At 41.6% G+C, this 14,853-nt stretch overlaps 1 pseudogene; it reads left to right on the top strand.

Moving 5' to 3' along the window:
* Positions 1–7,357: 7,357 nt before the first annotated feature.
* On the top strand, positions 7,358–8,247 carry LOC105493758 (small ribosomal subunit protein eS6-like; annotated as a pseudogene).
* Positions 8,248–14,853: the final 6,606 nt, after the last annotated feature.

Below are 14,853 nucleotides of genomic sequence, written 5' to 3' on the forward strand. Positions count from 1 at the left end.
GGATTTCTTACCACCTCACCCAGAGGTGGGGAAAGGACAAGGAAGTTGGGGGGCGGGGGGCTTGAAAACTGTCAGCAAACATCAAAAATGAAGTCAGGCTATGATAATAAGAGTTTAAAAACCTCCTGTTTACTTTTTTTCTCTTTCTTTGAAATGGAGTCTCACTATGTTGCCCAGGCTAATTTTGGAACTCCTGGATTCATCTTCTCTACATTACAAGATAATTTTCACTTAAAAAAAGGAACAAGTAACTTAGTGTATTATATTTAATTTTGGCCTCCAAGTTGGAAACATCTCAACTGTCAATTAATGAGGTCTACACTACCACTATGGGACTTGGGACTTGTCTGTCCCTGGTTAGAATGTTTCACTAGGGAGGAGCCTTCAGAATCTTTCTTGTTACTGTTAAATAGTAGCGGGCACATAGTAGACATGTTACAAATATTAAATGGATGGCTGGTGGATAAATGGATGGATGAGTTCAAGAGAGTTGCCACTAGATGGCACTGTTTATCTGGATCTGTGTTGCAAATTTTCACAAGTCTGGGGGAAGGTGGTGGCTATTCGTCTGGATCAAGTCAGTCATGTATGTCTGAACTCCCCTGATCCTGCCCCGTTATGGCTGTTCCTTCATTTCCTGCCAGCCCTCTAGGGGGCTGAGAATCATGACATTTGCTCCTTGGAAATAATCTCAGATATTATCTATTCTATTGCAACTCTCTAAATTTTCAGGTCAACAAAATGGGGGGCAAGCCGTGAAGCACTGCAGTGGGAGTGTAGCGTCAGCAATTGATTTTTCAGATGTCTCAAACTTAGGAGCCAAAAATAACAATAATATGCTGAGCTATTTGTTCATTCAGAAAAAAACAAAAACCAAAAAACAAGAATTTCCTGCAGCAGACTTAACACCTGCATCCTGTGCCCACCATGATCCAGCTCCTGCAGTTACCATGGCCCCACCCTGCAACCTCCCCCGACCTCCATCTGTTGCAGCAGACTCAGAAGGTCCTTCCCTAGACTTACATCTAACATTTACGTTTCTCTCCCCGAGAAGCTGTAAGGATCCCTTGCTTTCTGCAAATCAACTAGGTCTGCCATTTTCATCCTTAAACCTGACCTCCTTCTCCGTTTGGCCTCAGGCCCAGCCGACCTGGCCTTGTTTTCCTCATCATAAGCGACAGGTTTTTAAAATCTGAAACATCCTAGCTGCAAATCCCATTAGTGCCTCCATAGAATCCAGTGGTTTTCATTTTATCTAATCCCAGCATTTAACAGCAACTGGGCAGCTCTGCTATATCCAGGCCTGTGGTAGTCTCATTATCATGCATTTTGGCAATTATTCAAAATGCACCTTTTCACATAGAACAAGAGTAAGTCCAAGTCCAATCTAGCCATAATTCATTCACTCATTCAGTAAGCATTTACTACATGTATATTAACATAGAACCGGGTTCTGTCATTGTTTATAAAAACAAATAAAGCATTTCCACTCCCCCAAAGTAGACATGCAATCAGATAAAGTACAATCAAGTACATTAAATGCTTAGTAGTATAATGAAAATAAATAGCAGGGTCCTTTATCAGACTGAAATGAAATATTATTCTGGAATACTGACCACTGCAACTCTGAGTTTTTATCTACAATATAAGAATGCTAAGCTCTACCTACCAGGCTAGTATGAAAACTCGGAGTGAATGTGGATACACAAACATAAAATTTCCTCAGTACAGCTCTTGGCCTACAACAGGTGTTCAATAAGTACTGTTCCCTTTTCCTCCTCTATAATAAAGGTATAAACAAAATTTTGTGGAAACGCAGAGGAGGAAGCTTGTAAGAGTTTCCTGAAAACTCTGCAATCTGGAAGCACAGAAAAAGAAGAAAGTTGTAGGCAGGGGGCAAAGTAAATAGAGAGATGCATCAGCTGGGTCCTCTGGGAAGCAGATCTGAGACAGAGTTAGTGCAAGAGGCTTAGTGGGAAGTAATGCCTATGAAAAATGAAAGAGACTGGAGAAGCGGTATTGGGTGGAAAAGCTCAGACAACGTTACAGATCTGAGTCTCCACCCCCCCAACAGAGAGCTCTGGAGCAATATTGCCTGTTAGAGGAGTCCTGCACTTTGCAGAAATATCCAGGCCCTGGTGCCCCTCCAGGAAGAACATGACCTTAGCTAAAAAGTGGCAGATTCTGGAGGTAGTAACAGCGGAGGCTGTCAGCTCACTGCATTCTTGGCAGTTGAGCAGCAAAATTTTTTCTTGAAAGGAGATCTGAGGGGCACACCTCTGTGTCTGCCACAGTATTTTGTTCTACTTCCTTCTAAGACTTATAGAGTGTCAGTATGTCCAGAGGCTGTGCCAGGCACTTTTTTCATTTATGCTTGCAACAGCTCTTTGAGATGGATAAGATCCCCGTGTTTCAGATAGGCAAAGTGTGTTTCAGTCCATACTCTTCCCCAGTTGCCTGCTTAAAACAGCGTCAGTGGTGGTGGTCGTGTCTGAACCAGCAGAAGTTACTCCAGGGAGAGAACCTAACGCAAGATTTGGATGCAGGCAGATACAAGCTGAGGGTAAACTGGAACTGGCAGGTTCTAGTCAAAATAGTAGTGACTACGATGGTTCAATACTCTTGAAAGAGAACTTTCAAAGATAATAATACATGGTTCAATTACCTATGGTGTATTCGGGATCACGTATTTCGCTTACTTGGAATTTTCCATGACTTTCCATTTGTCTTAGTCACGTCAGGCTGCTCTAACAAATTGTCATAGACTTGGTGGCTTAAACAACAAACACCTGTTTCTCACAGCTTTGCAGGTTGGGAAGTCCAAGATGGAGGCGCTGGCAGGTCTGGAACTTGGTGAGGGCCAGCTTCCTGGTTTACAGATGTCTATCTGACTGTATCCTCACATGGCAGAAAGCAGGAAGACAGGAAGCAAACTCTCTCCTGTGTTTTCCTTTAAGGCCACTAATTCCCATTCATGAAGGCTCTACCCTCAAGACCTAATCACGTCCCAAAGGCCCACCTCCTAATACCATCACAGTGGTGGTTAGGCCTTCAACAGATGAATTTTGGGGAGCATAACATTCCTCTATAACACTATCGGACTCTGAATAAAATGCCTTATCATGGCCTTCAAAGCTCCGCTTGACCTGGCCTTGCCTGAGCCTCTAGCCCAGTGCTTCTCTTGCCCCCCAGGGGACATTTGGCAATGTTTGGGGCCTTTTTTTTAGTAGTTTCAGCTTGGGGTGGAGCAGAGGAAAGTGTTACTGGCATCTAGCGGTACAGACCAGGGATGCTGCTTAACATCCTACAACGCACAGGACAGCCCTCAACAAAGAATTGTCAAGCCCAAAATATCAGCAGTGCTGAGGCTGAGAAACCTGGCTCCCTCCTCTCCTACGGCTTCTCTCTCCTCATCCACTCCTCGCCAGCCACGCTTGCTCAGCGCAGGCCTCAACACATGTTCCCACTCTCTAGAAGCTTGTCTTCCCACCGGTCCTCTCATGCTCACTCAGGTCTTAGCTCAGATGCAACTTCCCCAGACAGGAGGCTGGCAACCTGTTCAAGGCACGTTCCTCCCAACGTCTTCTGTTCTCTTCGCTCCCATCCCCCTGATGTCTTTCTCCATGACACTCACCATGATCCACAAATCCAGATTTATTTGAACTTTGTTGTGCTTCTTTCTTGCTATGCTACGAACTCCACACTGTATCTTCATCCACTAGTAGGTGCTAAGCATATTCTATGTGCTGAAAACATACTTGAGTGAATTAATAACATTTTCCAGAATATGCCTTGGTTTGGGGAAGCTAAATCCCAGATGCATTTAGAGGTAAATTTCATTGCAGTTCAGTTACAGTGTGGCATTTGTCATTAATTTTATTACCGATTGTCCAAATTTTTGACCATCAGCATTTTTTCCAGAGACTGTCTTATAACATTTGCTTTGCTGTGGAGAACACCCTATTATTTCGATGGCCTTTCTTGCTCGCCTGCCCACCCACCTCCTGTACTCCCCCTGGCTACCCTGGCAGTCCTCTTGTCCCTCACAAGCACTAGGCTCAGTCCCCTTCAGGGCTCCACACTTGCTGTTCTCTCTGCCCCTAGACCTTCCCACATGGCTCACTTATTTCAGATCTCAGCTCAAATATGAAATCTCCCCAGAAGGGCTTTCCTGAGCATCTCTCTAGAATCATCACTGCTGTCTCCTTCCTATCCCACTGTCTTTTCTTTTGGATCATATCCACTATTCACTTGTGCACTGTCTCCCCAGCTACAATGTCTGCTTACCGAGGGCAGGACTTTGCCTGTCTTGTTCATGGCATCCCCAGCCCCAAGAATAGGGCCTCTGGTAAAGACTGTTGAGTGAAGAGTTCCAGAACACAGAGAAAGGTACACAGCAGCAGTAATAAGGATGAGCAACCTCTGTGCAGCAACAACTGTCCACCCTCTAAAAAGCTGCTTTCAGAAAGGAAGGAGTAGATTGTCCAATTTTCTCCAGTAAATGCTGCTACCATCTTCTCTGCTAGGAAGGGCTTTTTTTTTTTTTTTAATTTAAATTTAAATTTAAATTTTATTTTTTTTTGAGATGGAGTCTCACTCTGTCACCCAGGCTGGAGCGCAGTGGCATGATCTCAGCTCACTGTAACCTCCGTCTCCCGGGTTCAAGCGATTCTCCTGCTTCAGCCTCATGAGTGGCTGGGATTACAGGCACCCACCACACCTGGCTAATTTTTGTATTTTTTGGTAGAGATGGGGTTTTGTCATGTTGGCCAGGCTGGTCTTAAACTCCTGACCTCAGGTGATCCACCCCGCCTCGGCCTTCCAAAGTGCTGGGATTACAGGTGTGAGACACTATGTCCTCCCAAAGTGCTGGGATTACAGGTGTGAGCCACCGTGCCCGGCCAGGAAGGGCTTATTTTGAGCCCAACTTGGATGAATTTCTCATGTGTCCTGTGGTATCTCACTGCCTCCTCAGCATGCCACCTTGTTATTTTTACAGAAGGTGTGGTGCCAACAGCAGCTTCTGTGGTGCCAACAGAAGCTCAGGCTACCTGAGCTTCTGGTGGGGAGGAATATTCTGGAAACAGAAGGACACAGCTAGGAGTTACAACTGATCTTATACTCAAATCCCCTCTTGGTCATAACCCTATTATAGTCTTAGGTGTAAGTCTCAGAACTATGAAACACTCTTAGGACATTCTTAATGTCCTAAGAAACTAAGAAAAACTTAGGAAGACTTGTCATATAAGGGAAGAGCCAAATTAATGATGTTCACAGTTCTGAATCATGTCAAATAGATGATCTTCATAGTGGCGTTTTAAATTTTCTCACCATAAGATGAGGACAGAGATCCGCTGTACCGTTCAGTGCAGGGAATGCAACTGGAAAAAACAGGAGGATAATTCTTCCTCAGTACTTTCTCGTCTGAATAGGGCCACATTTTCTTTCTTTTGTTACTAAATGTACAATGTCACATCTATTCTTGTTGCCAGATGAATGTGATTTAGCACAATACTATGTATCCTGTTAGCATTTCTAGGTAAATATGAGTCACTGGTATTATGCTGAGCTGGAGGTTAAATAGAAAGTAATTGACCACAGGCCAGGTGCGGTGGCTCACGCCTGTAATCCCAGCACTTTGGGAGGACACAGTGTCTCACACCTGTAATCCCAGCACTTTGGGAGGCCAAGGTGGGTGGATCATCTAAGTTCAGGAGTTTGAGACCAGTGGCCAACATGCTGAAACCCCATATCTACTAAAACCACAAACATTAGCCGGGCAGGATGGGCACCTGTAATCCCAGCTACTTGGGAGGCTGAGGCAGAATTGCTTGAAACCGGGAGGCGGAGGTTGCTAGGAGGTGGATGTTGCAGTGAGCCGAGATCGGGCCACTGCACTTCAGTCTGGGTGACAGAGTGAAACTCCGTCTCCAAAAAAAAAAAAAAAAAAGTAATTAACCACAAAGACAATTACAGTTTAAGTAGGTGTTTACAAGTCTGAGACGGTGGGAAAAGTTGACCTTTTTTAAAAAAAACACCTAACATTCCCTGAAATATCTTGACCTTTAGAGCTGAACTACAATACATGGTTTCATACTTAAGATGAAATTATGCTCATATTAACATCAAAATATCTGATTTATTTTTTGGACTTTCCTAGTCTTTGCAGTCATATTAACAAAATGAAAGAAAAGTAAAAAGTAAAAATACCATAAAGCTATAGATTATGTTTTTTTATTTTTATTTTTTGCATTCTTCTTTTAATTTTATTTTTTAAAATTTTACTTCAAGTTCTGGGATACACGTGCAGAATGTGCAGGTTTGTTACATAGGTATACATGTGCCATGGTGGTTTGCTGCACCGATCATCTAGGTTTTAAATCCCACATGCATTAAGTATTTATCCTAATGCTCTCCCTCCCCTCGTCCCCCACCCCCCGACAGGCCCCCGTGTATGACGTTCCCCTCCCTGTTGTCCATGTGTTCTCATTTTTCAGCTCCCGCTTATGAGTGAGAACATGTGGTGTTTGGTTTTTTGTTCCTGTTTGGATTTTTTACTTTAAAACAATCCATACAAACCTGAGCCATCACTGTCAGATTTTGCTTTCTTACCAGTAGAAGGTGCTAACAACACCATTAAATGTTTTCAGTGTGACAGACTATGAGAAGAAGCCCAGTGAGCTCATGGGGAAATATATTCATCTGTTTATTTTTGCCAAATTTACTGATAGTAGTTTGATGTGAAAAAATAACATACAACAATCTGTTTCCTCTCTAATGGGAAGGCACCTAATTACCCATTTTATTGTTAATATTCAATCTAGAAAAGTGATGAAAATAATGCATAAAAAATACAATTATCTCTAGACTCAAGTATATAAAATAAACTGAGGTGTTCTCTTGGATTTAGTGACAATGCTTCTCGAAATTTGTACCAAGATAAAATATCAGACAGGTGAACAAAAAATGAATGGATAAGATGTTCATCTCAACATTGTTTAAAGTACTATATCATGGCTATATTACATAACTTCATATAGTGGAACACTGTGGCCATAAAAATGATGGTGAAGATTGTGTTTATTGCCATGGAAAGCTATCCATGCAATATTATTGTTGTTATTATTTTAAATAGAGATGCGATATTGCTCTGTTGCCCAGGCTGGAGCACAGTGGTGTGATCACAGCTCACTACAACCTTTAACTACTGGGCTCAAGCAATCCCCCCACCTCAGCCTCCCGAGTAGCTGGGACTACAGGCATCCTCCACTATGCCCTGATAATTACAAAAATTGTTAAGTGACAGGGTCTCACTATATTGCCCAGTCTGGTCTCAAACTCCTAGGCTCAAGCAATCCTCCCGCCTCAGTCTCCTGAGTAGCTGAGACTATAGGCATGTGCTACCATGTCCAGCTGATGTAATATTATTAAGTTAAAAATGCAGGCTACAGCTCTTTTTCATGGTGCCCTGAAAGCGATCAGCTGCTTCAAGATGAAGCTGAACATCTCCTTCCCAGCCACTGGCTGCCAGAAACTCATTGAAGTGGACAATGGACACAAACTTCATACTTTTTATGAGAAGCGTGTGGCCACAGAAGTTGCTGCTGATGCTCTGGGTAAAGACTGGAAGGGTTATGTGGTCTGAATCAGCGGTGGGAACAACAAACAAGGTTTCCCTATGAATCAGGCTGTCTTGACCAATGGCCATGTCCACCTGCTACTGAATAAAAGGCATTCCTGTTACAGACCAAGGAGAACTGGAAAAAGAAAGTGAAAATCTGCTTGTGGTTGCATTGTGGATTCCAATCTCAGCATTCTCTACTTGGTTATTGTAAAAAAAAGGAGAGAAGGATATTCCTGGACTGACTGATACTATGGTGCCTTGTCGCCTCGGGTCCAAAAGAGCTAGCTGAATCTGCAAACTTTTCAGTCTCTCTAAATATGATGATATCCACCAGTGTGTTGTAAGAAAGCTGTTAAACAAAGAAGGTAAGAAACCTAGGACCAAATCACCCAAGATTCAGTATCTTGTTACTTACTCCACGTGTACTGCAGCACAAACGGTGGCGTATTGCTCTGAAGAAACAGAGAATTAAGAAAAATAAGGAAGTGGCTACCGAATATGCTAAACTTTTGGCCAAGAGAATGAAGGAAGCTAAAGAGAAGCACCAAGAACAGATTGACAAGAGACGCAGACTGTCCTCTCTGCGAGCTTCTACTTCCAAGTCTGAATCTAGTCAAAAATAAGATTTTTTGAGTAACAAATAAATAAGACAGACTAAAAAAAAATGCAGGTTACAAAATTGTCATTTAATGTCTCATTTAAATAAAGATATGATACAGAAAAGCATGGCAGATAGTCACTGAAATGATGATTGTCTCTAGATAATGTGATTATTTGTGATCCTTATTATCTGGTTGTGTAACCTTGAGAAAAAAACTTAGCCCTTCCACACCTCTCAGTTTCATCATCAGCAAAATGGTGGCAATAATATTTCCTACCTCATGGGTAACATGAGGAATTCAACACATTTATATATGTAAAGCATTCAAAAGAGTGCTGAACACATCATGCATACTAAAAAACTATTAGCTATCATATTCATTATCCTAATTGTCCATATTTTCTAATCTTATGATTGTGTATGTGTTAATTTTATAACCAGTAAAGACAATAAACTACTTTTTTTTTCAAAAAGATAGCTCTCACAGAGGAGGAGGGAATTAAATTCATTCCTATCTACACGAATAGTGGCCGGGCACGGTGGCTCACACCTGTAATCCCAGCACTTTGGGAGGCCAAGGCAGGTGGATCACCTGAGGTCAGGAGTTCAAGACCAGCCTGGCCAACATGGCGAAACCCTGTCTCTACTAAAAATACAAAACATAGCTGGGCATGGTGGCGGACAACTGTAATCCCAGCTACATGCAAGGCTGAGGCAGAAGAATTGCTCGAACCCAGGAGGCAGAGGTTGCAGTGAGCGACATCATGCCACTGCACTCCAGTCTGGCGACAGAGTAAGACTCTGCCAAAAAAAAAATATATATATATAGTAAGTCACTTAATTTCCATTTACCCCAAAAGTTAAAATGGTCAGATGCTTTTTAAAAAATTATTATTATACTTTTTATTATACTTTATTATAGGTATATGTATGCCATGTTGGTATGCTGCACCCATCAACTCATCATTTACATTAGGTATTTCTCCTAATGCTATCCCTCCCCCAGCCCCCAACCCCCTGACAGACCCCAGTGTGTGATGTTCCCCACCCTGTGTCTAAGTGTTCTCACTGTTCAATTCTTGCCTATGAATGAGAACATCTGGTGTTTGGTTTTCTGTCTTTGTGGTAGTTTGCTGAGAATGATGGTTTCCAGCTTCATCCATGTCCCTACAAAGGACATGAACTCATCCTTTTTTATGGCTGCGTAGTATTCCATGGTATATATGTGCCACATTTTCTTAATGCAGTCTATCATTGATGGGCATTTGGGATGGTTCCAAGTCTTTCCTATTGTGAATAGTGCCGAAATAAACATACGTGTGCGTGTGTCTTTATAGTAGCATGATTTATAATCCTTTCGTTATATACCTAGTAATGGGATCACTGGGTCAAATGGTATTTCTAGTTCTAGATCCTTGAGGAATCGCCACACTATCTTCCACAGTGGTTGAACTAATTGACACTCCCACCAATAGTACAGAAGCGTTCCTATTTGTCCACATCCTCTCCAGTATCTGTCATTTCCTGACTTTTTAATGATCGCCATTCTAATTGGCATGAGATGGTATCTGACTGTGGTTTCGATTTGCATTTCTCTGATGACCAGTGATGGTAAGCATTTTTTCATGTGAGTTCTAATTTGATTGCACTGTGGTCTGAGAGACTGTTTCTTGTGATTTCTGTTATTTTACATTTGCTGAGGAGTGCTTTACTTCCAATTATGTGGTCAATTTTGGAATAAGCGTGATGTGGTGCTGAGAAGAATGTATATTCTGTTGATTTGGGGTGGAGAGTTCTGTAGATGTCTATTATGTCTGCTTGGTGCAGAGCTGAGTTCAAGTCCTGGATATCCTTGTTAACCTTCTGTCTTGTTGATCTGTCTGATGTTGACAGTGGGTTGTTAAAGTCTCCCATTATTATTGTGGGGGAGTCTAAGTCTCTTTGTAGGTCTCTAAGGACTTGCTTTATGAATCTGGGTGCTCCTGTATTGGGTGCATATATATTTAGGATTGTTAGCTCTTCTTGTTGAATTGATCTCTTTACCATTATGTAATGGCCTTCTTTGTCTCTTTTTGATCTTTGTTGGTTTAAAGTCTGTTTTATCAGAGACTAGAATTGCAACCCCTGCTTTTTTTTTTTGCTTTCCATTTGCTTGGTAGATCTTCCTTCATCCCTTTGAGTCTATGTGTGTATCTGCACATGAGATGGGTCTGCTGAATAAAGCACCCTGATGGTCTTGACTCTTTATCCAGTTTGCCAATCTGTGTCTTTTAACTGGGGCATTTAACCCATTTACATTTAAGGTTAATATTGCTATATGTGAATTTGATTCTGCCGTTATGATGTTAGCTGGTTATTTTGCCCATTAGTTGATACAGTTTCTTCCTAGCATCGACGGTCTTTACAGTTTGGCATGTTTTTGCAGTGGCTGGTACCGGTTGTTTCTTTCCATGTTTAGTGCTTCCTTCAGGAGCTCTTGTAGGGCAGGCCTGGTGGTGACAAAATCTCTCAGCATTTGCTTGTCTGTAAAGGATTTTATTTCTCCTTCACTTCTGGTTATGAAATTGGCTGGATATGAAATTCTGGGTTGAAAATTCTTTTCTTTAAGAATGTTGAGTAATAGCCCTCACTCTCTTCTGGCTTGTAGGGTGTCTGCCAAGAGATCCACTGTTAGTCTGAGGGGCTTCCCTTTGTGGGTAACCCGACCTTTCTCTCTGGCTGCCCTTAACATTTTTTCCTGCATTTCAACTTTGGTGAATCTGACAATTATGTGTCTTGGGGTTGCTCTTCTCGAGGAGTATTTTTGTGGTGTTCTCTGTATTTCCTGAATTTGAATGTTGGCCTGCCTTGCTAGGTTGGGGAAGTTCTCCTGGTTAACATCCTGAAGTGTGTTTTCCAACTTGATTCCATTTCCCCATCACTTTCGGGTACACCAATCAAACATAGATTTGGTCTTTTCACATAGTCCAATATTTCTTGTAGGCTTTGTTCATTTCTTTTTACTCTTTTTCTTTAAACTTGTCTTCTCACTTTATTTCATTAATTTGATCTTCAATCACTGATACCCTTTCTTCCACTTGATCAAATTGGCTATTGAAGCTTGTGCATGCGTCATGAAGTTCTCGTGCCATGGTTTTCAGCTCCATTAGGTCATTTAAGGTCTTCTCTACACTATTTATTCTAGTTGACCATTCATCTAATCTTTTTTCAATTTTTTAGCTTCCTTGTGATAGGTTTGCACATGCTGCTTTAGCTGGGAGAAGTTTATTACCGACCTTCTGAAACCTACTTCTATCAGTTTGTCAAAGTCATTCTCCGTCCAGCTTTCTTCCATTGCTGACAGGGAGCTGCAATCCTTTGGGGGAGAAGAGGTACTCTGGTTTTTAGAATTTTCAGCTTTTCTGCTCTGGTTTCTTCTCATCTTTGTGGTTTTATTTACCTTTGGTCTTTTTTTTTATTATCATACTTTAAGTTCTAGGGTACATGTGCACAACTTGCAGGTTTGTTACATATGTATACATGTGCCATGTTAGTGTGCTGCACCCGTTAACTCGTCATTTACATTAGGTGTATCTCCTAATGCTATCCCTCCCGCATCGCCCTGCCCCATGACAGGCCCCTGTGTGTGATGTTCCTCACCCTGTGTCTAAGTGTTCTCATTGTTCAATTCCCACCTATGAGTGAGAACATGCAGTGTTTGGTTTTCCGTCCTTGTGATAGTTTGTTGAGAATGATGGTTTCTAGCTTCATCCATGTCCCTACAAAGGACATGAACTCATCCTTTTATATGGCTGCATAATATTACATGGTGTATATGTGCCACATTTTCTTAATCCAGTCTATCATTGATGGACATTTGGGTTGGTTCCAAGTCTTTGCTATTCTGAATAGTGCTGCAATAAACATACGTGTGCATGTGTCTTTATAGCAGCATGATTTATAATCCTTTGGGTATATATCCAGTAATAGTATGGCTGGGTCAAATGGTATTTCTAGTTCTAGATCCTTTAGGAATCGCCACACTACCTTCCACAATGATTGAACTAGTTTACAGTCCCACCAACAGTATAAAAGCATTCCTATTTGTCCACATCCTCTCCAGCACCTGTTGTTTCCTGACTTTTTAATGATTGCCATTCTAACTGGCATGAGATGGTATCTCATTGTGGTTTTGATTTTCATTTCTCTGATGGCCAGTGATGATGAGCCTTTTTTCATGTGTCTGTTGGCTGCATAAATGTCTTCTTTTGAGAAGTGTCTGTTCATATCCTTTGCCTACTTTTTGATGGGTTTGTTTGATTTTTTCTTGTAAATTTGTTTTAGTTCTTTGTAGATTCTGGATATTAGCCCTTTGTTAGATGGGTAGATTGTAAAAATTTTCTCCCATTCTGTAGGTTGCCTGTTCACTCTGATGGTAGTTTCTTATGCTGTGCAGAAGCTCTTTAGTTTAATTAGATCCCATTTGTCAATTTTGGCTTCTGTTGCCATTGCTTTTGCTGTTTCAGTCATGAAGTCCTTGCCCATGCCTATGTCCTGAATGGTATTGCCTAGGTTTTCTTCTAGGGTTTTTATGGTTTTAGGTCTAACATTTAAGTCTTTAATCCATCTTAAATTAATTATTGTATAAGGTGTAAGGAAGGGATCCAGTTTCAGCTTTCTACGTATGGCTAGCCAGTTTTCCCAGCACTATTTATTAAATAGGGAATCCTTTCCCCATTTCTTGTTTTTGTCAGGTTTGTCAAAGATCAGATGGTTGTAGATGTGTGGTATTATTTCTGAGGGCTCTGTTCTCTGTTTTGGTACCAGTACTGTGCTGTTTTGGTTACTGTAGCCTTGTAATATAGTTTGAAGTCAGGTAGCGTGATGCCTCCAGCTTTGTTCTTTTGGCTTAGGATTGACTTGGCAATGCGGGCTCTTTTTTGGTTCCATATGAACTTGAAAGTAATTTTTTCCAATTCTGTGACAAAACTCATTGGTAGCTTGATGGTGATGGCTTTGAATCTATAAATTACCTTGGGCAGTATGGCCATTTTCATGATATTTGTTCTTCCTGTCCATGAGCATGGAATGTTCTTCCATTTGTTTGTGTCCTCTTTTATTTCGTTGAGCAGTGGTTTGTAGTTCTCCTTGAAGCGGTCCTTCACATCCCTTGTAAGTTGCATTCCTAGGTATTTTATTCTCATTGAAGCAATTGTGAATGGGAGTTCACTCCTGATTTGGCTCTCTGTTTGTCTTTTATTGGTGTATAGGAATGCCTGTGATTTTTGCACATTGATGTTGTATCCTGAGACTTTGCTGAAGTTGTTAACATCTTAAGGAGATGCTGGGCTGAGACAATGGGGTATTCTGTTTTGTTTTGTTTTGTTTTTTTGAGATGGATTCTCGCTCTGTCACCCAGGCTGGAGTGCAGTGGTGCCATCTCCACTCACTGTAAGCTCCACCTCCCAGGTTCACGCCATTCTTCTCCCTTAGCCTCCCGTGTAGCCAGGACTACAGGCGCCTGCCACCGCGCCTGGCTAATTTTTGTATTTTTAGTAGAGATGGGGTTTCACCGTGTTAGCCAGGGTGGTCTCGATCTCCTGACCTTGTGACCCGCCCATCTCGGCCTCCCAAAGTGCTGGGATTACAGGCGTGAGCCACTGCGCCCGGTCGATAATGGGGTTTTCTAAATATACAATCATGTCATCTGCAAACAGGGACAATTTGACTTCCTGTTTTCCTAATTAAATACCCTTTATTTCTTTCTCCTGCCTGATTGTCCTGGCCAGAACTTCCAACACTATGTTGAATAGGAGTGGTGAGAGAGGGCATCCCTGTCTTGTGCCAGTTTTCAAAGGAATGCTTCCAGTTTTTGGCCATTCAGTTAGATATTGGCTGTGGGTTTGTCATAAATAGCTTTTATTATTTTGAGATATGTCCCATCAATACCTATTTTATTGAGAGATTTTAGCATGAAGGGCTGTTGAATTTTGTCAAAGGCCTTTTCTGCATCTATTCAGATAATCACGTGGTTTTTGTCTTTGGTTCTGTTTATGTGATTGATTACGTTTATTGATTTGCGTATGTTGAATCAGTCTTGCATCCCAGGAATGAAGCCAACTCAATCGTGGTGGATAAGCTTTTTGATGTGCTGCTGGATTCGGTTTGCCAGCATTTTATTCAGGATTTTTGCAGCGATGTTCATCAGGAATATTGGTCTAAAATTCTCTTTTTTTTTTTTTTTTTCGTGTCTCTGCCAGGCTTTGGTATCAGGATGATTTTGGCCTCATAAAATGAGTGAGGGAGCACTCCCTCTTCTTCTATTGATTGGAATAGTTTCAGAAGGAGTGGTAACAGCTCCTCTTTGTACCTCTTGTAGAATTCGGCTGTGAATCCGTCTGGTCCTGGACATTTTTTGGTTGGTAGGCTATTAATTATTGCCTCAATTTCAGAGCCTGATATTGGTCTATTCAGGGATTCAACTTCTTCCTGGTTTAGTCTTGGGAGGGTGTATGTCTCTCCCAAGACTAAACCAGGGAGGGAATTTATCCACTTCTTCTAGATTTTCTGGCTTATTTGCATAGAGGTGTTTTTAGTATTCTCTGATAGTAGTTTGTATTTCTGTGGGATCGGTGGTGATATCCCCTTT

The sequence above is a fragment of the Macaca nemestrina genome, chromosome 12 (assembly GCF_043159975.1).
Source record: "Macaca nemestrina isolate mMacNem1 chromosome 12, mMacNem.hap1, whole genome shotgun sequence".
NCBI classification, from domain to species: domain Eukaryota; kingdom Metazoa; phylum Chordata; class Mammalia; order Primates; family Cercopithecidae; genus Macaca; species Macaca nemestrina.